We start from the raw sequence: 27,703 nt of genomic DNA on the forward strand, positions 1-27,703 counted from the left end.
CTGGTAGATGCAGAAACTAGTGGAAGAAAAAACAACTCAAACTGGGAGCTAACAGAATGTCAATTAAGAAAGTTTCTAGAAAACTAGGAAGAAAGCCTAAGTGAATAGGACCAGAAGGAAAGTGGTCTCCTACCCGAAGTCACAAACATTGTCCCTGTATACAGCATTAAAAGAACAGAGACACACCACACTGCCACAAGGTGATTCGAGGGGGATATCTGATCACACCCATCAATCAGCTGTTGCTTGTTGCCCCTTCAACCTCTGAGCAGAGATAAAAGGGCCATCACGCCATAGGCTGAGTCCCAAGCTGTGCTGAGACTGGCATCTCTGAAATCAGAGTGTGTCCTGAGGCACCAGCACCTCTCTAGGTCTGTCTATTGGAAAGTTAGAGCTGGGGGCCTTGATAAAAGAACAGTACATCTCTGCTTCATGAAAGCCAGGTTTATGAATGAGAACATTTTCCTGGAAAATACTCCAATCTGACACAAGTTTGAACATCCTCCAGCACTTACAACAGCAAATCAGGTAATCAAATGCAGGTAAATCAGAAGAAAAACAGCTTTGCCAAACTCCAACTGTACCAGATCTGGTGACCTACAGTAGAGTCAGAAACATAGAGGAGCATTCAGGTAAGTGGAAAAATTCACCAAAAATTGCCTGGATACAAAACCAGTCTTTGGACATGCAGTAGCTTATTTTGGCATTATAAAGTAATAAAATTATTTTAGGAAATCATTATTTATCTAGTTGTGCTAAAGAAGTAATGCTGATCATACTAAAGCACTGCACTACTGCTTGAAAAGAAAAGTTCCTATCTGAAACACATTTAGCAAGTGTGATTGATGGGGGCCCTGTGCCCATGAGAGAGAGAAGCTAACAGAACCAGTTCTGAACGTTGCTGTTGAGTTCTAGATTCAGACTTTTCAGTCCACTAAGTTGGAGAGGGTATTTGTATTTCTGTGGGGACTGACCATAATTCTGCATTCAGTCCCATGGGTTGCAAAACCTGGTTGTATTTGATGAATCTTGAATTTCTATCTGGGCACAGAACAAACAAATATGGACAGCAGCCTGCCTCTAAGGAGACATCTCAAGGCAAAGGAAGTAACTGAAAACAAAACAGTGTGAATCTGCACTGTTACTAAGCAGTGTGAAACCAAATGCCTGAGGTGGCAGCATGTGCTCAGCCTGGCAGTACGATGAATATGCTCCCTTCACGCCTTGGGTTGCGTGTTGCTGTCAGGAGTGGTGCTCTAAAAGCAAGATTTCCATCCAGATCTTCCTGGGGAGACAACTGATGCAACCTGGAAACCAAGGCAGAACTACTAAACTCGCTGGCCAAAATTATTTCCCTGCAGGTCACTGAAGGAGGATGCCTGATTCTGTCCCAGTGGTGCACTTGTAGTAACTGCAGAGGATGATTGCGTGGGGATTTCAGAAAGGTACTACAGGTTGAGGGTGGGAGAAGGGCACCCTTAGCAGAAGGATTGGCCACTACTTTGTGTTTCAGAGCAGCAGAGCTAGTATAATGGAAATAATATTAGTTAATACTTCCATTAGCAATTTTCATACCCTCTGTGGATAGAGGAGGAGATGTTGTCTTGTATTAGAGAAAGCAAATTGCTGTCACCTTACACCTTGAATTTTGTTGTCTCCTGTGAGGGGCTCAAACTGCCCACCAACTTTAGAAGTACAGCACAATGTAACATGAGATGCAAAAGGGATGGGAGAAATGTTGTTAGAAGGTTGTTTCCTTAACTGATTTTAAATTTCTTTAAATCACTCTGATGGCTCCAAAATTATGGAAAGCAGGTTGGGAAAAACAGTGGTGTTGTGGGAATGAAGTAGACTATTTCTAAAGTATATAGCAAAGACTTGTTTTTTGTCCTAGAACAATTTTTGCATTATTGGCATATAGCTAGACTGTCAAATCCTGATCAGGTAACCTATGGTGCATCAGACATACACAGGCCAGAAAAAACCCCCGCCTTTCCCAAAAGGGGTCACTGAAGATTCTTTTGCTGTAGAAGATAACTTAGGTTGCAGAGAATCAGTATCCACCCCAGAAAGCAAAATAAAAAATGGTAAGAGACCACTTCAAGCTGTGCCAAGGCTGTCTGTAGGTTGCCCCACACCCAAGTGAAAATGAGACCACTCAGGGGAGCAGGAAAGCGATTTTTTTTTTCTTCCACCATCTCTGCACGGCACTTATTGAGCTTGTGCCTTTTGGTGAAGTTTCTGATGGCTTTGTAGCAAGCCTAATCTAATAACAGGCAGCCTAATATCACACAAGCTGTTGGTCTCCTTGTGGGACTCAACTTTCATTAACACCAACTGCTGGGGAAGATGTTACATGTTGTTCTCAGCTTTAGTGGGTACCCAGAGCTCTGCTTCACAGAATAATAACAAAGTGCAAAGATATTTGCCAGGATAAGATGACACTGTTTTTATCAAGTGAAATCAATACAGAAAATAATTTTAAGAAATGATCGCACTCATTCCTCTCCACATCAGCAGGAAAATGTCCCCACTTTGCCAAGTGGGAAGAGATGCAATTAGCTGAGGGAAACAAGTATTACAGATTTTGAAGAAGCACAACAAAGCATAAGCACAATAAAGACCAAGTTTCCAAGAGTAAACAGCACCCAGCAGTCTTCTCTGGCAAGAATGGAAATTGGTGGTTAGCAAGCCATTTGGGGAAGTAGTCATGGAAATGACTAAAATTTATTTAAAAGGATTTTCTAATAGGAAAGTATATTTCTATGCTGGCACAAGGATATGAACATTTGTGAAAAAGTTAGGGCAAATTTAATGGAGGAGAGCTTAGAGTAAATATTTTGAATAAAACACTATTTGGAAGAGTAGCTTTTTGTATTACAATCTCCATTTCATTCAACCTCCAGGAAAGGTCATTGATTTAATCAAAAGCTCTTTTCCTTTGGTTAGACTCCCAAATGTACATACCATCAAGATCTGGTGCACAGAAATAATTTGAAGCAAATCTTCTAAAAAAGGTTTTGAAGATGCTTGCCAGTAGAACATTGTGCCTCACAGCTATAATATCAGAAAAAGCCATTCAATTTAAATTAATATATTTGGCCAGACAGCTATATTAAAATTCTTGTTGTTTTTTCTGTTATAATGGTAGCCTGTGGTATGACTAGCCCTCTTCAAAAATCTGTATAGTTATTGCCTTTCTCTTGCCTAGGGTGCATCATATGTTTTTGATTTTGATGAGCTGCATTGCACTACCTCATTAAAACAAACACTTATGCAAAACAAAAGACTGTGTATCACAGCACAGGCTATGTAAGCCGGCTTTGAAGACTGCAGTGTTTCAAAACCATGTTTCAAAGGAGAACTTCCGTCGACCCAGCTCCACTTGTGTTTAACATTTGTGGATGATGTCAGACACATTCAGTGCTTTCTCAGCCCCTGCAAACAAGGAGGCTTCAAAAGCGATACTAGCGGCAGCTGTGAAGCACGCCAGCGCAGTGCTCGCTTGCCGGTGGAAGGGGAAGGTAGGACTTTTCCCCAGGTGCTTGTCTTCTCTCCGCCGGAGAGAGCGGCGGCCGTACCCGAGGAGAGCTGGGTGCGCTGCGCCGTGCCGGCGCTGCTGGACAGCTCCGCTTCTCCTCCGCGGACACCTGCCCCAGGACAACCCTTCCTCCTCCCAAAGGCCTCCCCACCTCTTGCAGGTGTCTCCTCTTTCAGCGAGGCACCATTTCCAGAGCATCTTTGGGGGGAATTGGGAGGACTCCATTCTGTATGATTCTTTTTCCAGTTAGTTTTTTAGCGACTGCTTTCAGCTGAGATTATTTTTGCCCTTAAAAATAGCTGGTTCCCTCCCACCGGAAAGGACCGCTCATGTAAAGGGATAAATAGCCTAAATGCAGACATTACAGATGTTTGAAGTTAGGTGAGATGAAGCCGACCAAAAAAGCTGAGAGATGTGACTTTTCCGTGTATACATTTTTTGGTGGCTTGTTGAAAAAAACCTCAAGTGCTAGGGCTGATGTTTTTCCATCCAAATCTCTCAAGCTGTTTACAAAGCAAATTACATCATCACTACTACTAGCTTAACAAAGTTTACATTGGCTAGATTTTGGAAGGTCATCAAGATGCTATAGAATCTCAGTGATTATCGCGGTTTTGTATAATGTATTCCTCACGCTAATGCTTTTTCATTATGTGTCAAAATACTTAGATTAATGCAGACATTGATGCAAATATTTCCATACTTTAAAAAAAAATCTTCACTGTTTGGCTTTTTTTGAGGCTCCACCAGCTCATTTTTAATCATTTATTTTTTGAGATTCAATAACCACTGCTAGTAAAAATCTGTAGGATTTTCTACAAATTCCCTTAAAATGTACCACCATTAGTTACTACAACTGTAATTGTAACTCAATACAGAAAAGGAATTACCAGGCTGTGTGCTGCATCATCCTTCTGAAATAACTATTGCTAATCCATATAATCTACATTGTAAAAAATCACATATTTTTAGTTTTCCATGTGGCACTCTTTGAAGTCACTGACATAAAATTATGGCGAGACTGTGGTGTTTTAGAAGCTAACGATGTCAGTGTCTTTCCACTGTGTCTTTATTCATGCAAGTTCTGTACTGAAGGATGACTTCAGCAAAATACAATTGAGCACTACTAGATTTGTTTCTGGCCTTGTAGCTTAGACAGTTTTGATTATCCATTCGGAAAAGGTACTACAAGAAATGCAGGGAATGGACTGGTCATATAGGTTGAATATAGGTTTTTAAATCAACATAGTGAATTCGTAGCTTGTGAGCAAGCCACAGCCTGAATGCATTGATGCAATGTGTGAATTACTTCAAAGGGTATACAATGTGTAGAAAATAATTCTATGCTTGTGGAAAACCACAGAATAAAAAGACAGTATTTAGAACTTGACTACTTTGTTTAAAAATATTTAAACATTTTGCCTTAAGAACCCTGCTCACCAGTTTGTCTTGTGATCTTCCTCTGGATGACTCTACTGTTTTCTGGTTTTAACACCTTAATACAGCCATATTTTTTTTTTCAACAGACTAACGGTTAAAAGGGAGTATTTAATTTCCTTTTACCAAGCTAGCAACTTGACTTAAAAAAATATATATACTATTATCTAGCATTAAACTCTGCCAAAATAAAATGGCAAAAAGTGATACAGTTCAAAGTATATACATATAGCTAAAAAAAAAAAAAAAGATGGTGAGGGTTCAATCCCGTCTCCATTGAAGCCAGGGGAGTTTTGTCACTGTCTTCCTTTGTGCCTGCATTTCATCCTTGCTACTCCTAACACTTTTCATATTTGATAGGGAACAATTTAAAGTGATAAATAGCAGCCAAAATGTATGTGTGTGAGGGGGGAAGATTTAAAAACAGCCTGAGTGTTGAAAGTAAACTTCTTCTGGCAGTTTTGAAATCTTCAGCCTACCAGGCTAAATCTGAGTTTAAGCAGGGTATATGTTTCTGCTTATGCTAGCTATCTGAAAGCTCTAGGCTAGTCAGACTGGCTCCCTCTGAAGACAGTGGAGTCCCTCTGGAGTCATCTTGTAAGATGTTTAGTTCAGGCTGCTCAGATTTGAAAGAATGATGAGGGCCACCAACCCACATAACCAACCTTCACTCAGAAAATTAAGTTATTTCTATTTACGTGCCTATATATTGGTTTAAGAACTAGTTTCAGGTAGAAAAAAATGCCTCACACTACTCTGAAGAAAAATTTACACCCTAAAATATTAGCTTCTACCAAAAGGAAATGAGGAAAAAGTTTTACTGTGAAGTCCCAATCCTGGAGTCACATCCACAATGGCTGTATATCTGTCCAAGTAGAACTGGCTCAAAAATTCCATCTTTGAGACTCAGTACACACTGATGCTGATCATTGCCACAAGGTGGGCTGAGAACGGTTAAATCCAACCTTCTGGCTCCATAAACCCCACAGGACAGGGTGGATCAACCTCATCAGGAGGGAAAGCATTTCCCTTGCCACCCTGCCTTGCTTTCCACCACATCCTATGCTTTCCTGCGACCCTGTGGTTTGAACAATGTCCTGGGGAGGGTAAGATATGTGTTTAAATGCCCTCATTGTAAAGAAGGGCGAGCAGTCCATGCCTGCCAGGAGAATATTTTTCCCCATCCTTACATGATATGAGAGGAGGAGCTGTTTAAAGTTAGACAACTTCTCCCAGAAGAAACATTTTTGCTTTAGACCAGCCTGTGTGTGGGGTCCACCACCACCGCTTCCCTGCTCTCCTGCAATGGGACCGCTACGTGCCCAGCTCCACTTCTTCACATTGGCTCTTTGCGCCCAAGAAGGCAACTCTTGGAGTTAAGCATTTGGTCAGAGGCAGCCTTCGGACGGTTCCCCTGGGCTGTGGCCACACAACAGGTGCCGTGCCGGTGCTGAGCTCTGCTGTGGGTGCGTGGAGGGGATGCTCTACCCAACCAGCTCCCCTGCTCCTTACCGAGGGCAGGTGCAGACTTGGCAGCCTCTCTGGGGACCTCTGATTTTGGTCATTTTGTGGTTGCATCCCAAAAGGATGAAGATTAGCCAGTGTGCAAGAAAGCAGACTGGAAATATTACTGTAAATTGTACATGACTGTCTTTTCTTGTGAAATGTCACTATACTTAAATTAAGAATTGTGAAGTTATTTTACATATTTTTTTATTTCTTTGGGAGGTTTCCAAGGTAATTCTTCTCCATTACTTCAATTTTATTCTGCGCAGAGAGCAGAACTCCTCAAAGCAGGGAAGTATAACATTTTGTATTGCTTTCATGACAATGTGTTCGGTGATATATAGCTAAAAAATGGCAATATTCATATACTCAGTCCCTTCTAAATGATTTATCTTCTTTTGCTTCTTTAAAAAAAATTCTAAAAATATTTCTTGGAAGAGTTTTGTTTTCAAATGTAAATATACAGGTTGGATATAGAAATATTTTAATGCTTCAGAGTAATGCAGCCAACAGTTTATTTGAAAATGGAATGCTGATTCGCTACCTGAAAATGAAAATCATAAAAAAAAAGGATATTGGCATAAATTAAAGTTATGTAATTAGACTCCTTCCTTTCTTTTAAACATCTCTCCTTACAAAAAAAAAAAAAAGCTTTCTCATGTGAGTGAAATATTCCAGGAAACTCCCTTACAACTTTTCTCTGGAGGAGGGGGGAAGATGATGTGCAATAGGTTATATCTACATGTGTGAAGCTGGTCTTTGTCTCCCACAGCCAAGTCAATTTTTAGCCAAAATTATTTGCCTGTCACAGAGGAAATAATAATCTTAAGTTATAGCCACATGCAGAGCAAGACAGATAGAAGAGATGCTACCCCCTGTCAAGCTTGTCGGATTTCTGGCTCTAGAAAGACTTTTCCTGTGCATGCCATGCCAAAACCAGTAATATTAACAGTGCTGCTATTACAGCCAGCACTTCCAAAACTGCCTTCTCATTAAAGTCTATCTCATTCAAAACAATATAAATATTCTATATCTAAACCACATGAAAGTATGTAATAGTGGGGCTAGGCGTCATCTGAACCTCACCCAGCAGAAAGGCAGCCTGGTTTGCTCATCAAGATCACCAGCACTATCTAGTAAAGCATCTGAAATCACAAGCCCACTGCCCAGTTTCCTGGAAAAAATGCTGTCAGCCACATGCTCTTTTCCACACAACTCCACCCATAACATAGCCCTCATTTTTATCGTATTTTTTAGGACATGCTCTCAGACGGGCCCAGGTGATGCCGTGGGAAGTCCTGTATTACCAGATCCCAGGGTTCAAATTAACATATCTTGGAGAGCCTCTAGTTAAGGCATTCATTTACAAGATCATAAGAATTTGCACATCTTAAAGACAAAAAGCATTATTTTGGAGCTGTTGTTTCATTTTTTCAGTGCAAGATTTACCACTGATGAAGAGCACAGCATTTGCAAGGGCAATGTGTGCCAGGCCCGATCCTACGGCTCCGACACAAGCAAACGCCCCACAGATTTTAAGAGGGGCTTTTGACTGCATGAGAAGACAGTTTCCTTTCAAAAACTTTCTCAGGGATAATCTTTAATTTTATTTGTCTTAAGTGATGGCAGAAAGCTAAGATTTCTAACTTTAGGCATCTGAGATGACCTTGTATGGCTTACCTCAAGAACTTTACCTGATGTTTAACTTAGGCATCCGCCTTGCAGCTTTTTGCCTGTGTTACTTGATTAATTTACCCTCGGAACAGATGCATGAAGTGGGAAAATACTGCTGCCTCCTTTGCTGCTGGCTAGATGCTATCTCCTCGCTGCGCAGCAGGAGACTGAAGCAGAGGGAGACTTCATGCCATGCTCGGGATCCAGCAGGCAACTGGTAGAGCTGCCAAATCTGCCTGAAGATCAACAAAGAGAGGCCACCTGGGTTGTTACCTCCACCTGGTGTTGGCTATAAGGATAAACCAAGGATAAGGCTGTTTTTTTCTTCCCATCATCCTGAAGTGAGAAGGGTGCAGGGTCTGCACTGACGGCAGCTCATGGCTCTGGGAAAGGCTTGGGGACGTCAGCAAGCAGCAGGGGTGAGGACGGGAAGGGGCAGCGCTGGTGTCCCCTCCAACAATGTCGGATGCTTCCTCTGACAGCTGCTTCAAGATTTACCAAGTGGGAAATCAGACAAAAGTGGCTTTTATATAATCAAGGCTTCAGAGAGGGAAAAGTACTCGGGCAGGGCCAGTTTTGCCATGGGTAGAAATCACAGCAACTCTGCAGACACCAGTGAAGGCAAAAGATTAATTTATTCATACTGAGGACCTGGCCTTCCATGACCAGTATCATAAAAAATACTGACATTGTGCAAAAGGGTCCCAGGTTTTCAGAAATGCTGCAGACTCTGGTTACCACTGAATGGTTGCCATGTTTTACCCCAGCACTGGCTCCGTTTCAGTGATGAGTGAAGTGACTCCTATAAAAATAGTTTGAAAAGCACTTGGGGATTCCTTCATGATAAAAGCTGCAGTTATTCACCATATGGTGCAAATAGCCAGGAATGCTGTGCCTCCTTGTCAGCAAAAGCTAAAATCTGTGAGAGGCACAGGGATCCTAGCTAGGAATGATACCATCGACTTGATAACAGGGTTGTATGTTTGAACCCATTTTAAAATAACCTCTTTCTGGAGCAGGGAAAGAATAAAGATTAGCATGTATTTAATTTTTAGTCAGGGCCAAGCAAACACAAAGCATCAAAGCAAAATATTTCACCAAACTCCAAAAGAGACAGGATTAAATATACTTTTGAAATTATGTGTAATCCTACAAGTGTTGGTGAAAGGAAAATTAACATACAAAACTGAGTTACAAAACTTTCAAAAGTCACAGTCCCATGAGGCCATGAATGACTTTTACCCTCCTACCCCCCACAGAAACCATTTTAAAAAATGTAGTAATTTGTAAATCCAAATTGCTAATCCCTGTACTTCTGCTACCTTTAACTGAGTACTAAAACTACCTAAGATAGCAGCTCGAAACATATTTGGTAGAACTTTTTTTCCATCTGATCCATTGTTAAAAAGTTGGCATGTGATTTTTCTTTTAAAAGTTTAAGGAGACTTTTCAAGCCTATGAATGCACCTTTCTGCTACAGAATCAAGAAGCAGCAATGTATGCAAATCCTTTAGCAAGATTATCTTTACCTTACTTTAGCTGCCCAAAGCTTGACATCTAGGCTAAAAGAGTTGCCTAGGCTCCTTTGAAATCTATTTTAAAATGGGATTAAATACCCTCTGGTTATGCCTCTATTTCCATTAGCTCTGAAGACAGGTTTAGCTTTCAGACAAAGTTAGGTGAGATGAATCTTGACCCTAGTGACATAAAGTAATGGAGAAATGGCATCTAAGTCAGAGGAGGGTTTCATAGGCCTTACCTACAGGACATCAGGAAGGCAGAAATAATGGGGGATGGTAAGGCAGAAAACGCTTCCTACAAAATGGGTGGCAGTGGGCAGCTAGTGCCAGGCACACCAGCTCCCTGGTCTGAAGGAACCCAAAGAGCCCTGAGGTCTCACTGACATAAGTGAGAACTGGACTTGGCATCCTCTGCACGAGCTGATACTAATGGAAACTCTGAACGAAGTACGTGGCAGCTGCTTTACGTAGTTTCCCAAGTAAAGATGTATCTAGGGGCATGGGAGAGCTGAGGAAACTGTAAATAGGAATTGGGTCATCCACATTGCCATTTTAAATCCAGCTCGGCTCGGGAACAACCAGAAGTCGTCACCAGCAGATAGGTGGTTATTTAGTGGTGGTTTTAATCCAGGTTCCAAAAAACAAGACGTTGACCACACATGGCTATTAACCTTGGTAGATTCCTCTGGAAAGGAGAAGGCTTCCTAGAGGGATTGGGACCAAACTATTCTCTCATCTTGCAAGTGGACGTTCAAGGCCACACCCGAAGGCACTGACATGGCGGGAAGGATGCTCAGCCGGCTTCCTCCTGCTCCGTACCATTCTCCTGGGCAGAAAGGGGTCACCAGCCATCAGGTCCCACAGTCCCGTCCCCGTGTGCAATCCTTACGCTAATGCAGAGGTGATGCCCGAGTAGAAACTTCACAGAATAGTACAGCATCTTGCAGGGGCCACAGATAACCTTGCGGCTCACTAACAGCATTTTTCCAAGGACACCACTTGACAATACGGCCAGGGGCCTTTTGCGTTACAGTCTCAGAACAAGTGAGATTTCCTTGGCCAGGGGAGAGTTATAGCGCGGGTTTCTGATACGTCACTGAGCACCAACTCTTCTGTATTCCTTTTTCATATTCCATTTCTCTATTCCTGAAATCACTTAACTTCTCTCACCTCTCTTAACACAAGTTGAAAAATGAACACTTCTATACTGCAAGAGACAGTAAATGTAAGCCAGCTAAAAATGTTTTATAGAGGTATCTCAAAAAAATACACTGATACCAAACTCCATACCAAAACCAACAGCAGCACTAAGAATGGTTCTGTGGAGAAGCAGCACCAGGACACACATTAATCCCGTATCCACCCCAGCCACCATGCTCAGTCACAAGCACAGAGGCCCATCATAGCAGCTACAACAGCTGATTATGGTATTAATTACCATCACTGCCATTTGTCAGCCACTGCACCACGTGGATCACTGGTTGGTCCAGACAGAATACAAGCGTACCAGAAGCTCAGGACTCTCTGCAGAATAACTTTAAGAAAGTTATCAAAGAGGAACAGTTGTCATAGGATGCAGGTTCGTATTTCACCATAAATTAGAAACTGATAAAAGAGTAGGAGACCAGTTTTCAGCATGGAAGAAGATTAATGTAGTGTGTCTCAAAAGTGGTATTCAGTGTATTTAATCGCAATGATAGTTATTCAATGGCACTTTTTTTTTTCCTACCTACATTACTTTTTCATATGCATTTTCATATCGATTTGTCATGCACAGTGCTTTCTACTTGGCTTGGTGAAACATTCCGTATTTCTTTCAGCTTGTCTTGAATAACCTAAAAAATATATGAACATGCATATCATCTCAAATCTGATTGGGGCCTCACTTCCTGTTTTCCAGCTCATTACTAAATGTATTAAACAGCGCCAGATTTAGGATGCAATTTGAGACACCCTGCTGCTGATCTTGGGTGCCAGGCTAAAAACTGAATGTTTACTATTATTTTCTCATTTTCTCTTTCCTATCCATTTTTAATGGGTGACTGAATGTCACTTTTTCCCTTGACAAGAAAGCTCCTTGAGTCTTTTAAAAAAAACTAACCCGTGCTTCCAAATCTGTTTTTTTGTGCATTCTAAAAATTGTGGTACAACAAAAACTTCCAATTTTCCTTTGGAAAATAACATCCCACCTCATCTCTTTCGTATCGTTGATGTAGGAGGTGTATTTATAACTTTGCCATTGTTTATTATTGCAACTAGTTAGGTGTTATTTTTGCCCTGCAGTAAGGCTCAGAGGTGCTTCCCAGCACCGCTCTCATGTTTGTTTTTAAAAGTAAGTACAAAGACTGTCACTCCCAAGTTCTCTGCTTCCCTTAGGTCCCTACATTTCTGTTGTGAGCAGCTCAGGCACTTCATTCTTCAGGCCTTTCACAACTCCTGGATTAATACCATCAGGTCTGGGTAACTTGTTGCTATTTAATTTATCAGTTTGTTCCAGCACCTCGTCTGTTGATCCTGGCAATGGAAGCAAAATGCTTTAAGGGTGCCTCTAGAGCAGATATCTAAAGTAAAAGTCACACACACATCCCTAAAAAATTCCCCACTCCAGCAGCCAGAATTACAGATTACAGCCTGGTTCATGGACACAAGCCACCCCAAACCAAACGGGGGATTCAAGTAACTCAGGTCTTTCTGCTGCTGAGCGGATGGTACCATGTCAAACCTCTTTATAATTAGCACAATCTAGAACAGATTCAGGTTGGTTTTTTTCCCCAAATAATAGTAAGCATTCATGTGCTTTATTCGGCTAAGGTGGCTGCTGGTCTGCTTCCAGGGATTGGTGTGTTTGGGAGGGGGGGAGAGTGTGTGTGTGTGTGTGGGGGGGGTGTTGTACATGCACACGTATTGCAGCAGCTGCCCTGCGGACAACGCGCTACAGCTGAAAGACAAACCCGACCCACGTTGCAGATGAGCATTTGGTGACATGATAACCACCAGTATGTGCATATCATCCCAAAAGTGCCTACCTCAGATAACATGCACGTAAAGTTCAACCACAAAGCAATTACTTGGCAAGCTCCCGCTGCCCGAGCAGACCAGCTGGCCGTGCATGCCACCTCCTTACCCAAAAAACGAGGCAGCAACAGCAAACCGAGGAACCGGCTGCACTTGGGAACCTCTCTGTTTACATGAAGACCAAGAGCAGCTCAGAGACAGACAAACTGGGGGGGGGTAGCGTGTCTGACCTGCCGGCAGCCCCCTTGCCCTTCTCCCCCCGCCCCAGCATTATCAGGGCTGCAACGGGATCCATGTGTGATGGCCAGCCGGCCCACACGTGCACCGTGCTTCCCGCGTTCCCGGCCCTGCCAGGGTTGGGGTTTCAAAGGAATGACAGCATTATATTTATATATCTGCCGCCAGAGGCCTGCAAAGGCTTTGCTAATTCTGGACACCTGCAGGGTCCGTGCAGCGGGCGGCCAGCCGGCACCGGGACCAGCGGCGGCTCTGGGGAGGAAAAGGGTCAGGGGGAGGGAAGAGCAGCGCCAGCCCCCGGGACGCCAGCGCCAGGAGCAGGGCGAGCTGATCTCTTCATCTGCTTTGTAGCACAAGCTGATGCTTTTCAATACCAGACCCAAACGTTGTTAAATCAGGGGTTTGTTTGAGTGTGCCACGGGTGCGTGCACAGCTCCCGCTGCGGGGGGGTGCGGGTGACCCCAGCGGAGGGGCAGAGCCCAGGCACAACCCGGTGACCAGCCCCCAGGCTGCACTAAAACTCTGGTTTTTGGCTGGCTTCCACCTTGAGCGTATTAAACCAAACATAGCCAAACAAAGGTGGAGGAGGATCTAATCTGTGCTGAAGCAAACAAACAAAAACGATTTCTCCAAAGCCCGCCTGATGGATTTAATATGACTGGGTTTTGGAGGCTATCTATCATTTTCATTTGGCATTAATATAAATCAAGTAATCCCTTGATCCCGAGGAGGCACTGAGGAGACTCAGTCAAGCCTCCAGAAGGGATGTGCTCCTTAACTTGGAAAGTTGGCAGATGATTTAATTTTGTTAGCAAATTTGACAGTGCCATAGGAATTTTCCAAAATCAAAGAGCCCTTTCATAGGCTTCTCTACCCAATACTCACTCCAGTGTCTAAGAATAACATTCAGCCCTCATTAATTAATGATATCAGTCCGAATAATGTCAGATTGCCTCAGAGACCTTGCCGGGACAGATGAATCACACCCCGCCGGCTCCAAGGCTCTCGTTCTGACAAACTGCAGTGTGCAATGACGGGCTGCTTTGCCTGGAAAGCTCTCGCCCACGGAGCCCCGTCAGCTCTCAGCCCAGCCCCGTCTGAGGCGTGCACTCAGCGCCGAGGGCAGACTGCGAGGTTAATGGGTGTCTGAGATAACACATGGCTCCTCGAGGCCCCGCAGGGCAGGGGCAGGCAGCCACGGACCCCTTCCTCCCCTTTCCCGGGGTAGGAGGGGATGCCGAAACCAAACAGGGCGAGCTGGCGAGTCGGCAGCACCGTGCCAGGGAGCCTCTGCTGTGGGCAGCACCAAAGCTGGCTTGTCCTCGACCGGCTTGGTTATCTCCGTCGGGCACTCAGAGCTACACCCTGGCTGCATCAGGAAGGAAAACAGTACATTTTTTCACCCTGGTTAGGTGGTGCTGCACATCCCCATGTGCTTTGTGTGACAGATGCAAGAATGAACTGCAGAGGTCCACTAACTTTTGAGATGCACAGCAGAGTCAAGATCATATCCAACGGTGAAATGCCACAAAGAAATCTGCATCTGCGAGTCTTGCTTTTACCAAAACTACAAACTGAGATTTCTCGCAAGATCTACTCAGCTGATACTATTCCAACGTGGGAAAAGATACACCAGCTGTCTGTATAAATGCACATTTTTACTGAAGCCATAATTATGTATGAAAACATCCAGACTGCTTCCAAAGTGCACCGTACTAATATTGATATAAAATTGCCTTGTTTCTATTTGCAACATAATCACAAATCCACTCTTCGAGTTTTCACGTATCCACCTTCTGCTTTCTGTGATAGCTGAAAGCAGTGACTCCTTATCAGTCACGAATATGAGGTTTAGTAACATTTGCATATCACCATCTTTTTACGTCAATGTTGCATTCCTGAGGCCTCATGAAAAATTTACAGGCAAGAACAACAACCGCATTGTTTAACACATTCAAATAAATGTTTATTCACAGATGCTCTCCCTTTCCCCTTGTGATGACCGTGGCCGGTCGGGCATGCACATCGTCTCCTATCACCGCACCCCGGTTTCCCATCGGACACCCTGATCCTGCCACGCGTGGGCAAGATCAGCACAGGGCTGAGCCGAGTTCAACGTAAACACAAGCTCAGCAGAAATACACATGTGGCGTTGGTTGTGGGATCCCGGTCACAGAGGCAAAGTGTCAGAGAGACAAAGCTGGGACTTGTCTTTTTGTGCAGTGTTTGTTTATATGCCGCACACGTTATGCCCAGTAACATGAAGCCATCAGTTTCAAGTTACAAATATACCATAAATGCCATAAGTAATTTATTTTTCTGCTCCGCCTGGTAAAGTAAATTCGGGATTTTTTAAAAATCTTGTTTGATGCTGATGTATTCGGATTGCCACTGGAAATATGTACGGTTTTATTATGCATAAGCACTGTTTTGATGCAATGGCCGAAGCTCTCAAAGGGTTTGATGCTGGGGGGGGAGGGGGCCTTGAGAAAAGCCCATCGGACTTTTCAGTTTGGTAGGACTGGTTTGAGAACAACTTTAACGTGCTGTTTACTCTAAGGCATCTTGGTTCTAAAAGCGATCAACACTTGTGTTTGGAAGAGGCATTGCCAAATAAGTCTGTAAAAAGCATTAAATCTAGGATTTGTTATTTTACTAAAGCATTCTGAAAAATTACACTAGTGATTGCATTTGAAAAATCTGGTAACGTTAATTTCACCACTGAAATATGATTTCTTTTAAAAGCCTTTTCCTTCATGGTCCCTGCCATAGGATCCATCCCAACATCTGGATAACAGAATCCAGGCTGACAGACTAATGCACATGTGGAGGAGTGTGTCTGCTACTTTGCTGCTTCTCAGGACAGACACATTGTCTCCCTCTCCTTCTCCCTGTCCCCTCCTTTTCTTTTCCTTTTTGTTGTTTTATTTTTTTCTTTTTTCTTCCTTTAATAAGACTGCACATGTCTTCCAGCTCTCTGCTGCGAATGTGACCAGTATGCAATATTGCCTTGCACCGACACAGAACGTCTGGCTTAGGTGATACCAAGCGGTTACTGCCCTGGCTTTGAATGCTTGCTAGGTTATTAACCGGCACATCTGGCTCGCTCCCTAGGAGGGTGAGTTCTGCAGCGCCCCAGGAATTTCTTTCATACACCACTTTTATTAGCTTTTCAAAAGAATACGGATTACCACTGGAAAGGAAGACTTAGGTCATTTGCAAGCATATTGGTCCCCAACCTGTTTACCATGTTTAAAAACGACAATAACCAAAACTCATTATTTGGTTTTCAGAATTGCTCTTTCCTCGTATTATCACAGTCCTATTGTTCTTGTATTTGAAAGGCTTGCTTAACTGAAAAAATCGCTTGTGATTTGTGACACATAGAATTAAAAAAACATTTCAGAAAGCCACAAAGATAACTTAGTTTAGTAATAAAGCTCCCAAAACATTAATTTCTAATCCTACTTTTCCTGCGGACCTCACTCCATCATCACAGGCAGAAAGAGAAAAGTGCTTCAGGCTTAATCAAAAGAAAGAAGCGCATGTGTAGCTCCAGAGAGCAAATTTATCTCCTTTGCCCACACATGGAAGTTACAGAGGACGTGAAGTTAGAATGCAAGAGTTATATTACTATAATTTCCCATCTGGACATCCCTATTTCAGTAATGTCAGAGAGGCCTTTTCTGGTTTTGTTTATGTCACTTCCGAAGCAGTTTAAGACAACTGGGAAAAAGTACTTTTGTTTTCTTACTGAAAAAAGATCCACGCGGGTGAGTTACAGAGGTAGCTCTCCAGGGCTTTCCTTCTACCTGCCTAGCAAAGTTCAAGGCTCCTGGCAAAGCTCCCCTGAAGCAAACCTGGCAAAAAGCTGCCTGCCCACCAAGCCTACCTGCCTGCCTGCCTACTGACCCACCTGGAACTCCACCTTCCCAGGAGGAACCTTCCTCTTAGTCCATCACCTGCAACTGCTGAGCATACTTCAAGGGCAGATAATATTCTCCATGCAGAGCTAAGCAAGTACAGAAAAAAACCACCCCAGTTTGCTGGACTTGCTAATCAATCTCTTTTGAAGCCGTGTGAGGCCAGATTTTCGGAAGCTGTTGGCTCTCACCAGCTTCCATTGTTCCAAGTGGGAGTTGTTTGGCACTCACAGCTTTTGAAGGGACAGCATTTCATGTAGGTGTCTAAATGGGAGCTCTGCTCTCCACTAACCTTTTGCAATTGCTTTTGGCTAGACTGACCATCCAGAAATATCACATTGCAAAGAGGAACATGTAAGCACTCACAGAAAGCGTATTTTAAAACTACTCATAAATAGCCCATACTCCTCCAGCCAGGAAAAAGAAACAACATTCTGTGATTTCCCCAACCAAGAGAGACAGACAAGCAAAAAGTTCACAAACTTCAGTAAATCGATACAATGAAAACAAAAACAAAACAAAATTTCCTAATTATGTAAATGTAAACAGTGAATGTTTTCAAGAATGTCACAATCTGACTTGGAGATTTCTGCCAAACAGAACAAGAAGTTAAGTCCATCAGATAAAATCCTGATTTCTTTAGATCAATATCAAAACAAAAGGAATGTCTAGTCAAAACTCTAAGCCATGAATTCTAGTATCAAATAAATTGCAGCCAACAGAACATAAAGATCTTCTCACCTCCTCAAGTCTGAATCTCCTGAAAAGCCCACCTTGGCAGCATTAGACTTGGCATTATTCAGTCAGCTCCAGTCTTAAAAATAACCACGACTCATTTGGTCCACTAAAGTTTTTGGAAATCCTTACAGGGCTTTTTGTTGCGCTTGCCTACAAATTGCATTGTCTTCTTAAGGCTTCCTGTCCTGCAAACAGAGGCACTAGCACAGAGATTCAACTGAGATTGTTTTCCCCCTCTTCTGCTGCTTTTATTTAACACACACACACACAAAAAAAAAAAAAAAAAAAAAAAAAAAGGAGAGAGAGAACTGGTAGAAGTTCCTTACAGGAGTTGGAAGAGGACATCTGCAGGCAATTTAACATGAGGGTTTGTTTCTGTGTCAGCTGGCAACCCCTGGATAACTCTGTCATGTAACTTATATGCTAAAACATGATGTAGGACAACCAGTGAGATGGGTAAATATGGCAGCGCATCAGTTTTATTTGATTAAGATTTATACTTTTTCAAAGGGAGCAGCCCTGCCATAAGCTATGAAAACAAATACAACCCTGCAGCCGAGAGGACGTCCCACCCTGCTGCACCCCAACAGCACTGATCTTCATCAAACCCACCTTCCGCTGCAGCCCAGGGCAGTCTCTCCCTTCCCTCCAATGCAATTCAAAGAGCAACAGAAAACAGGTTTTTTTCAGATGGGGAGGGAAATATCTCCATTCCTTCCGTGGGGAGCCATCCCTCACAGCAGCCCCCTTTTGATTCCATAAGGGTCCAGCTTTATCTTCCTTTGCAGGCGAACGCAGCAGAACATGGAAGGGCTCATCCAAGCACGAGGCCGAGCCTGCAATTTGTGCCTCAGTTCACTGTGTCCTGCCGATTTTGGAAGGCTGTTCAGGAACACAGACTGGTATCTGAAGAGAACTCTGGAGATAACCCAGCTCACAAAGTTCCCCCGCTCCATGTGTTTAACTTCCTCCCAATTAGAGGAATCTGGTCAAGTGAGGAATGCTCATCTATTCTGGTTCCATTTCTGTTCTTGCATGAGATCTTATGTATTTTGACGTTTATAGCCACGCATTTGAACTGAGGCACTGATTAGATTCAATTGTTAAAATTACGTTCCTCCCTCTTCCTCTTTGTGTGCATGCTTCAGTTTGAATTATTAGCAATTTAAAAATCAATCTTGCAGTTAAATGTTTAATGATATAATTGCTTCTGTTCCCTAAATTTGTTTAGTTTGTGCTTTATTAGCACGTAATAACTGAAAGTATATTTTCCTCTGTTCGAGTTAATCACGTCTCTGCAATGGCTCACACGCCGTTAGCTGACTGGCTGCAGTTCTGGGACAACTTGGAGAGAATTGGAAAGATTTTCTGAAACTGTAACTAAGGAGTAGGTGGCTTCCCTTAGTTTCTCTAACTGAATGAATTTGAATTCTCAGTTGGCCTCCACTTCAAGTTTCAAACGTTTTTTTTGTTCATTCTGAGTTCATTTTGAGGGCCTCTTAGTCTAAACGTCAGGCAGGGAAGCTCTGCTGTCCCAGCCCTGGACATGTGTGCCTGCCGGGTCCACGCCAAGCAGCACGCTGTGCTCTGCAGCGCTTGTCCCCAGATCTTCTCCATGGAGAGGTCCTACAGGAGGGCCCCACGGGTGCCTGACTGCTCACCTACGCAGCTCCCTTTGCAAGGAAGCTCAGAGGCTGGGAGGAAGGCGGCTCAGCCTGTCTCCTGCTGACAAGGCAGCGAGGACTGTGCCCCAAGTGTCTTCAGACATCACCTGTGGTCCTGCCGTGCAAATCTCCGTCCCACCCTGACATCTGGAGACACTAATTCAGGTTTGGGATGTGGCAGCTCCTGCGCAGCATGCCATCTACTCCCTGCTTTCCAAAGGATTACTACACTTGCGTAAAATGTCATCTTGATGTGATTACATTGCTTTTGGGTTTGGAGCTAGCTTGCTGGGAAAAGGCTTGGGTGTACCCCTAGCTCTGTGTTAAATGATGATATGCCATGTAAGATGGGATTCCGTCCATCTAATGAACAGCCACCTACAAGTCCCCCTGTGCTTAATGTAACTACTCTGGAGTCTCCTTGCAAACAGTGGAAAGACAGAGGTGCTTCCCAAGGACAATTCACCCCTTCCTACTATAGGTCTCTTCCCATTCTCTAAAGAGGGGACCCAGAAACTGCTTAAACTAAATACCAATCAAAAGCAACTAAAGTTAGGTGAGCATCTCATCCAGCACGTCCTCAGGGTCTCCCTGATCATTTGCCATTTTAAAGTTATCCCATCTTACTCTGGTTTTCCTGCCCGGAGGGCACGCAGTGAGCGTTACCGTTCATAACGCCAGGCCCCGTGACAGTGCAGAAAACATAAGACACAGCGGTAAAAAGGGTTAGATGTTTGGGAACAAAGCTCCCTCTCCTATTCCCAGCTGTTCCCTTAGTGGCAGCAACAACAACGTTTGGTGTGCGTTCGGATTTCTGCTGCAGTGAGATTACAGCTGATTTAAGCCAAGGTACCGCAATATGCTCCTTCTGACACTTATGCGAGAAGCGCAGGCAGCGCTCAGCCTGCGGGCTGGCCGTGCTGGACACAGGATTTCTCACGTTTCCAGGATTCCTCCCACGTTATTCACAACCCTGATATCTGCCAGGTTTCTGGGTCCCTGGAAAATTTCTATGTATGACCAAGGCAGTATGGACAAATAATCATGTCAGCTCATCCTGGAAGGCTCGCAGCACACCACAGATTTATCTACCTACCTTCTTTTGAGCACTACTTTGCTGAATTTGAAATAGCAGGTTACAGTGTCCCACCAAACTGTTGCTGCTCTGCAAGGAGGTGATAATGACTGCCAGCAAGTTTATCTTTGATCCAAGGTAATCACATGAAATATATAATGCACACGACAAACATTCTTTTCAGGCCTCAGCAGCAGAAGAAATGGATCCCTTTCATGTCACAAAAACCCCCAAAACCCAACACTGGAAGTAGCAGAAGTATTGGCCTAGGGATGTAGGGGATGTAATACAGTAAAACTCACCCACATCATTAGTTGAGTTTAACTATGTTGTAAATCTGGAGGGTAACATTTGGGGTTTGCAGGTTATTAGGCAGCACAAAGCTGTATTTCTGAGCAGGACCTGGTAGTGAAGGGAGCACACTGTAGAGCCTGTTAGGTACAGGGCTCACTGGCAAGACAGACATGAGAATTTAGGGACACAGTAGTGGTCCTGTCACCCTTTCTGTTCTTCTAGGGGAAAAAGGACAGGATGCACATCTTCAATAAAACCCCAAAATCACACCAAGAATATGCTCATGATATAGAATCAGTTTCTCTTTCTGATGAAACAAGCCTGGAAATACCCAAATACCGGCTACTGGCTTGAGCCAAAGAAGAAATATTTTTCACAGCAAGAATTGGAATTGGCTAGGGAAAGAACACTGAGAGTCTCAAAATGTCCTACAGAATAGCAAGCAAAGACTTAACGGCAAATGATAAAATAGTTAGTTGGTGGAAGGTATCTAATCAAATGCCCAAAACTGTTTATGAGGTAATGTCTGTATTAATAATCTAAAGAAAGGGATTAAACAGCACATCATCAAAAGATATTACACCCTAAAGTCAGCTTTGGGACACCAACAGGACTGCTGAAATAGTCCAAAAGAATCTTGAGGAGATTAGAACGTGGGTAGGAAATAATGAAGTAAAATTTCAGATTTAAGGAGGGTGGCTGCAAGTACCAGTATGCAATATGACATCCAAATGAAGGGGGGAGGGGAGGAGCGAGAGAGGAGGGAGAGTGAGAGAGAGATTAATTTTTGAGCATCATGTGCAGGGGAAGCACATCACCGAGCCCAAGGGAAGCATCTCGCCGTGTCTGTGGGCTGCAGGAGCAACAACCCTTGGAGTATGACTTCCAGCTCTAGGAGGTGTTACCAGAAGGATAACAACGTGGTGATTCGTGACCAAGCAATGAGTATGGCTGAAAGCAGGGCTGGATGCAGCTGCAGCGGTGAGGGGGGAAGGCTGCCTGGCCCCCGTCACCTGAAATGGACTGTGACCAGAACTAATGCGGACAGGCTGTGGGATGCTTGGCAACCTCCCCTGAGCTCTCCCTATAAATCTTCCTCTTTAAGAAGGTGAGGAAGAGCAAAAGCAGTGTGAAATTAAGGAGTTTGGATCTGTACAGAGCAGATATACAAAGGCTAGTCAAAGAGGGGAGCAGGGTGGCTGAATAGGAGGAAATGCTTCACAATAATGAGCCATGGGGAATAATCTCTCAAGAAAGGTTAAAGATGACCCATTGCTTGGGATATCTGTGGCTAGATCAAGGCAAAATGCAAATCCAATATACATTAAACAGTAATCTCTGACTCAATGGGAGATAATCTCTGCACATCTTTAGCACGTGCACTGCATATTTGTGCAAGGATAGTCCTGGGCAGGTGGTTTCTGTAACCACTTGTCAGGGAAGGAGGAGACTGTCGTTGCAGCCTTTCAGAGTTCCAAGGCTGCCCAAGCACCATGCTGGTGGAGCTCCCCGAGGCAGACTTTCTTGCATCCCTTTCTTTCAGTGCTCTCACTGCGGCCACACGCAAAAGGCATGGCCTTGCAGGCATGAAACACAGCGCAGATGCTTGGGCTGGTGGAGTTGCTGGCCCCATCTGCTGGGATGGCCAAGACCTAAGAAGGAGGAGACACCTACTTTGTCAGTAGGCTTGAGAGAGATTTACAGGCAGCAAAACAAGCCTGCAATTTGGGAGTCCTCCGTCCCACTCCAGGCTCCAGAGGGGAGGAAGAGGAAGGCAAGGAATCTTTTTTCCCAGTTTCCCCAAAGCCTTTTTGTCCTTGTCCCAGTCTGTCTTGTCTCTCCTTCCCAACTTCTTCTCATAACTTGTCCCCACCCTCAGCTTGCCACCCTGGCTCTAGTTTCCATGACCATCCATTTTATGATTTCTACCCATCAGCAGCAGAAATGTCCAGACTTTTAACCATCTGGCAGGCTGCAGAAATGAGATTTGAACACATCTGACTCCACATAACAAAGGGTTAGTGTAAAGCATATACATCAACCAGAGCATTGAAAATGCATTTGGTACTCTTTAGTTTGCTCTTTCCTGCTTATGAAAAAGATAATTTTTGTTTAAAAATGGCCTCACATAAGGAATTATCCATACCATTAGTCCCCAGAACAATAGAGATTAAAGTCTCTAGACCATCCCCTATCAAAATAACATACTTTTCTTTGAACATGTCATTAACACTGTTTTCCATCTGGCTGTTGGCAGCAATCTTGGATTTGCTCCGAATTGCTGAAAGTTCATCAATTATAGTACACAGAAGCCATTATCTCTCTTTTCCTTTAGCAAGAAGGTATTTGCTCAGGCAGAGAGAAGAGGTAGAGTTCAAGGAAAAAAAAAAGCCGAAAAAAGAAGCATTTACTCATGTAAACTCTACAGCAATCATTTGGTTATGATCCAGAATTCTAAACTTCTGAGAAGTAAATCACTTTCTGCTTATAAGGAGATTCTACCATTAAAATACAGTAGTAATTCTGGCATTATTACAGGCAACTAATGTATGCTGACAGAGGATGGAAATAATGCACCAGATTCTAAGCCTGGCAGTTTGGGGTTTTGGTGAACAAGCACTGGTGCAGAGGACTGTCACCCACATTCATGATAAACTCAGTTCCTTTATTTTACGAGAACTCATAGTAAACCATGGCTATTGTTCAAACAAGATTTAGCAACTGTGATCCAGCTAGCCTAATTAGTAAGAAGCATAGTGAAATTGAAACAGTGGTGTTATCCTGTCAGTACAAAAGCAGAGGCAGAGCTTTTAAAGTTTTGCCAGAATAACGAATGAAGTACACAGTGAGGGGTTAGCAAAGGGGATGGGACTTACAGCTACTCAGCAACAGCAGCTTTGGGGACTGCTGATACCGACGCTTTTTCACATCTGTCACTGAGGGACATTTGTAACCCACGAGACAAGAGCCTGCATACAGCAGTTATCCCGGAGCAGCTGTCAGGCACTGAGTTTGCAGCCCAGATAACCCACAGTAGCTTGTTCACCTCTGTGCGCTGGGGCTGAAGGCACCGTCTCACAGCTAGAGGCCATTGCAGGCAATACGTCCATGGGGTCATCACCGATTCATACCTGTGGGAGGTTTGGCTCATTAGCAGGAGCAGTTGTTGCATATTTTCTGGAGGGGACAGGAGTATGTTATCAAATTGACTCCAGCGGTGACATACTGTGATACAGTAGTATTACATACTCCATATGGATCGCCTACTCAACTAGGCTGCAATGTGTCTGCCATTAGCTTGCTTCACATGTGACTTTGGGCAAAGCTCTTTGTATCTTTGGCTTGGATTTGCATGCTCTCACTTTTAGCTGAGCTGCCCAAATATCTTTTTATAAGCAATGAAAGAAGTGCTTTAGCAATGCAAAGAATCCACAAAGACTAGGCTCCTAGCTTAGTCAAGACCCTAAAAAAACGTAGGAGGAAAAGCCTGGCTTTATCTTCCTTATCCTGGAGGATAATAGTAATTCTGTCCTTCTTCCTTTCTGTCCCCCTTGCCTATTCAGGCAGAGACTGCCTTGTGCATACAAAACTCCCGGCATAACGAAATTTTGGATCCTATTTAGAGACTCTACAATTCCAGGAAAAATAACAGATTATATCAGACCCAGAATATGCTCCTTAATGAATAATACCAGTTAAAAAAATCCGATTTAACCATAACGCAATAGATTAGGTACATCCAGCAGCATCTCTACACTGCCACAATTTGAAATCCAACATATTATTTGGCCAACAAAGAAGCTCTGGGATCAGGTTTTGTCGTACTTCCAATGACAATATGGGGTGTTGTACATGGAAATGTGCGTGTGCCGCCTAATTCATAGCCCAGGCACATAAGTGCTAAATTCAGGAGTAATTTTCAGAAACAGCTACAGAGTATTTCTTCTGAGAAACCAGGTTTTCCTTCACTGTACTTAGGTACAGTTTACAGATTTGGTAACCTCAATTTGATAGATTCAGAGCCAACAACCTCTAGTTATATCCACAGAACAAATGAGGTTGTATGGATACAGACCAGCTGAATTTGGCTCAAAGTGTTTGATGCCCTTTGAGAATTTTTTATTAAAAATGTCTTCTTTGATTGAGCTATCTGGGACATGAATTGTCCCCATTTTTCAATTTCTACAAGACAAAAGCAGGCTATGCAATCCACAAGCACCTCTGCTCAGCTGCTGCCATTCACCTGTTTCTTCAGTCATCCCAGATCTCAAAATCATCACCAAGGAACAGAAAAACTGGACCATCGAAATATACACAGACCAAATCTTCCACTGGCATAAATCAGCCTTGATTCAATGAAAACTACACCCATTTACCCCAGGTTTGATTCCATTCCTGATAAATGCAGCAATTTCTTTACCTGCAAGTCATATCCTGGACTCTTCCTCTCCCAGCGAGGGCCAAAGGAGCAGCTGTAACTCATTTTTTCCTGAGAAGCAGTTCTACAAAATACCCTCGCAGTGATGGCACAAGCTAACGAAAGCCAAACAAGCATTTGATCTTTGCAAATGAGGGTGCTGAAAGTAGAATTTAACACTTAACCTTTAACACAAAGCATACATCGTTAAAAAAAACCATGGAAAACTCAGGTAGCATTTGCACAGTGTTTCTGTGACTACTATTTTAAGAACTAGAGTTTAATGAATAGCGGGGGGAGAGGGGGGGTCACATCATTAAAAAATGCTTGTAAATGACAATTACTGTTGCCCATACAAAGAGACAACCTAGCCACTGACTTCTTGGAAACATCTCTAACCTGTTTTTTTGAGTTTGATGAGATATAACTCTTGTTAAGATGTTTTATTTAACACCAGTCTAAGCAGCTAGATCCTTATGTAGCCTCCAAATGATGAACAACCTGAAGCAAACTAGTTCAGACTGACAAGCAAAGGCTCAGCTTCCTGGAGAAAACAGTATTCAGCACATCCATGGAATACTCCCTTTGGAAAGACAGCAAAAATAGTGCGTTTTCTAGAAGTGATTGTTAGCGTACATAGAGTAAGAGATCTGTTTTTGCTGTGTTTGAAAAATTCTATTGAGGACAAAAGGACCTTGATCCCCTGACACCATAAACAAAAATATTCCTTAATATTATGATTAACATTGAAAATTATATAGCTCCCAATTAAAATGACAGCCCCTTGGCATGGGCAGGGTGAGAGGTGAGGACAGAGTTGGTTGCAAAGAATCCCGTCTACAAACTCCTCTCCAGTGTGCAGAATCGTTAGAGAAAACCTATTCTGGAAGAGTGAGGGAATACACAAACCCTGGTATAAATTTAAATGCCTTGTACCCAAACCCTTTCAACTTCCAAAAACTGCCCAAATGACAGTCCAAAAATAATTTCTTCATTCTAATTAGGGATATTGTTTAGAAAAAATATTTGTTCTTCCTTTAAATAAATTCAATACTTATTTTCTTTACAGTTTGCCACTAATCCAAACTAATGGTGCTATTTTAAGCCTTTAGCAGTAGCAAACCTTATTAAACTAGAGTGCTGATCCCACAAATCTTTGGGGGTACACTCAACTTTATCGATGTGAGTAGTCTTACTTCATTTCAGCCCTCTCACAGGCACTGAACTTGCGTGGAACTGCTCAAAGATTAGGGTCAAAATTCCCCATATTTTGCTGAACTCAATCTAAAAGTCCAAACATATACATCCTTTTTCTTGTCCACATCAAATGTTTCTTTCCTTTATGCTTGGGCAAAACACAAGGCTGTGACTCAGGTGAAATTAGGCATTAGGGACCAACAGGAACACAGGTTCACCATATCAATTATGGATGCTTCATTCAAGCTGAAAAATGTAAAGCTTAATCCTTAGTAGCTATGGAATGAAGCTGCCCAAACAAAATGAGGACACGCACGTTAAGACTTTTAAAACATACCCAAAATTGGACAGGATCTGCCTGGGTGCTGGAATCTGGCTTTTACGATTTCTCATTCAGGAATGGAGCACAAGAGCTGCGAGGTTGGTTACATTTTCTCCTGGCAGCAGGAAAGGCTGATTTCAAAATAGCACACATAAAAACTCACATAAAGCAAATGAAATCACCCTTTCTGCAAAAAAAGATGTCTCTGAATATTCATATTGCCATATTCATTTATCTTTCACAATTTTCTGCACATATTCAGGCAGAAAACTTAAAATCTGTCAAATCTTAATAATTCAGACACTTCCTAGAAAGTGATCTTCAAAGTTACAGCTCTAAATATGCACGAATGAGGTTGTGTCTGCTTATTCAAGAAAATAAAATAAACAATACCGTGTGACTACCTGACAGAGTACAGTTAATTAAACAAAACCATATAAAGGATGACTGTAATGAACCCAATTTGTCCCTTCTACATCACCACAGCAATGGGAGATGGAAAAGACCATCACTCCAAATAGTCTTTCCAATGTCCCATGCATTACACTTTCTCATGGTTTATTTTTAAGAATGTAGTTATGTCCACTTTTAAAGTCTAAATGAACAGAGCATCCGTGGCAGCTTTCTGAAGAATGTGTTTAGACCAAAGCAGACCCTAATGTCATAAACAGAAATGCAAAGGATTTGATGGCTAGCTGGCTAGCTTTCCTATCCCAAACACAGCATTAAAGTAATTGCCTTCCTCACACCCTTTTTCAATGTAACAGCAACTTCTGCATGCTGTCCTGCTGAAAATAGGCTCCCACAAGTTTCCTTAAAAACATCATTACAGAGATTTTTATGCAGCTCTCTTTAACTTCCTGTAATAAGATGCATGCATACCCAGCCTTGCCCTCTCAAACTTTAACTCCCACGGTTAAAAAAACCTACTCAGATACCAGTTTGGGCAAAAAGCATGAAACTGAGTTCTTCTTAATGTTATTTCTGGTGCCGTGGACACTTAGACAGCATGAAGAGGTACTAAATCCCCTTCAATTTTTTGAAGTCTTACTGGTTGAAATCCAGGTGATGAGACATGTTGAGACAAGTCTGCTTGGGGGGGGCGGGGGATGTTTTTCTTCTCTTTCCATAAAAACAATTGAG

At 43.0% G+C, this 27,703-nt stretch overlaps 1 protein-coding gene across 5 annotated transcripts in view; it reads right to left on the reverse strand.

The window, feature by feature from the left end:
- ERG (ETS transcription factor ERG) overlaps nt 1–27,703 on the reverse strand; it is a 151,073-nt gene that overhangs the window by 81,402 nt on the left and 41,968 nt on the right. Inside the window, exon 2 of one of the 5 annotated variants that reach the window (XM_054839511.1) lies at nt 11,412–11,513. The exons of the other annotated variants lie outside the window; for them this stretch is intronic. The gene's annotated coding sequence lies outside the window, so the exon portion shown is untranslated. The remainder of the gene's footprint in view (nt 1–11,411; nt 11,514–27,703) is intronic. 5 annotated transcript variants of the gene reach the window in all.

Source organism: Grus americana, chromosome 1 (genome assembly GCF_028858705.1).
Source record: "Grus americana isolate bGruAme1 chromosome 1, bGruAme1.mat, whole genome shotgun sequence".
Taxonomy (NCBI): Eukaryota; Metazoa; Chordata; class Aves; order Gruiformes; family Gruidae; genus Grus; species Grus americana.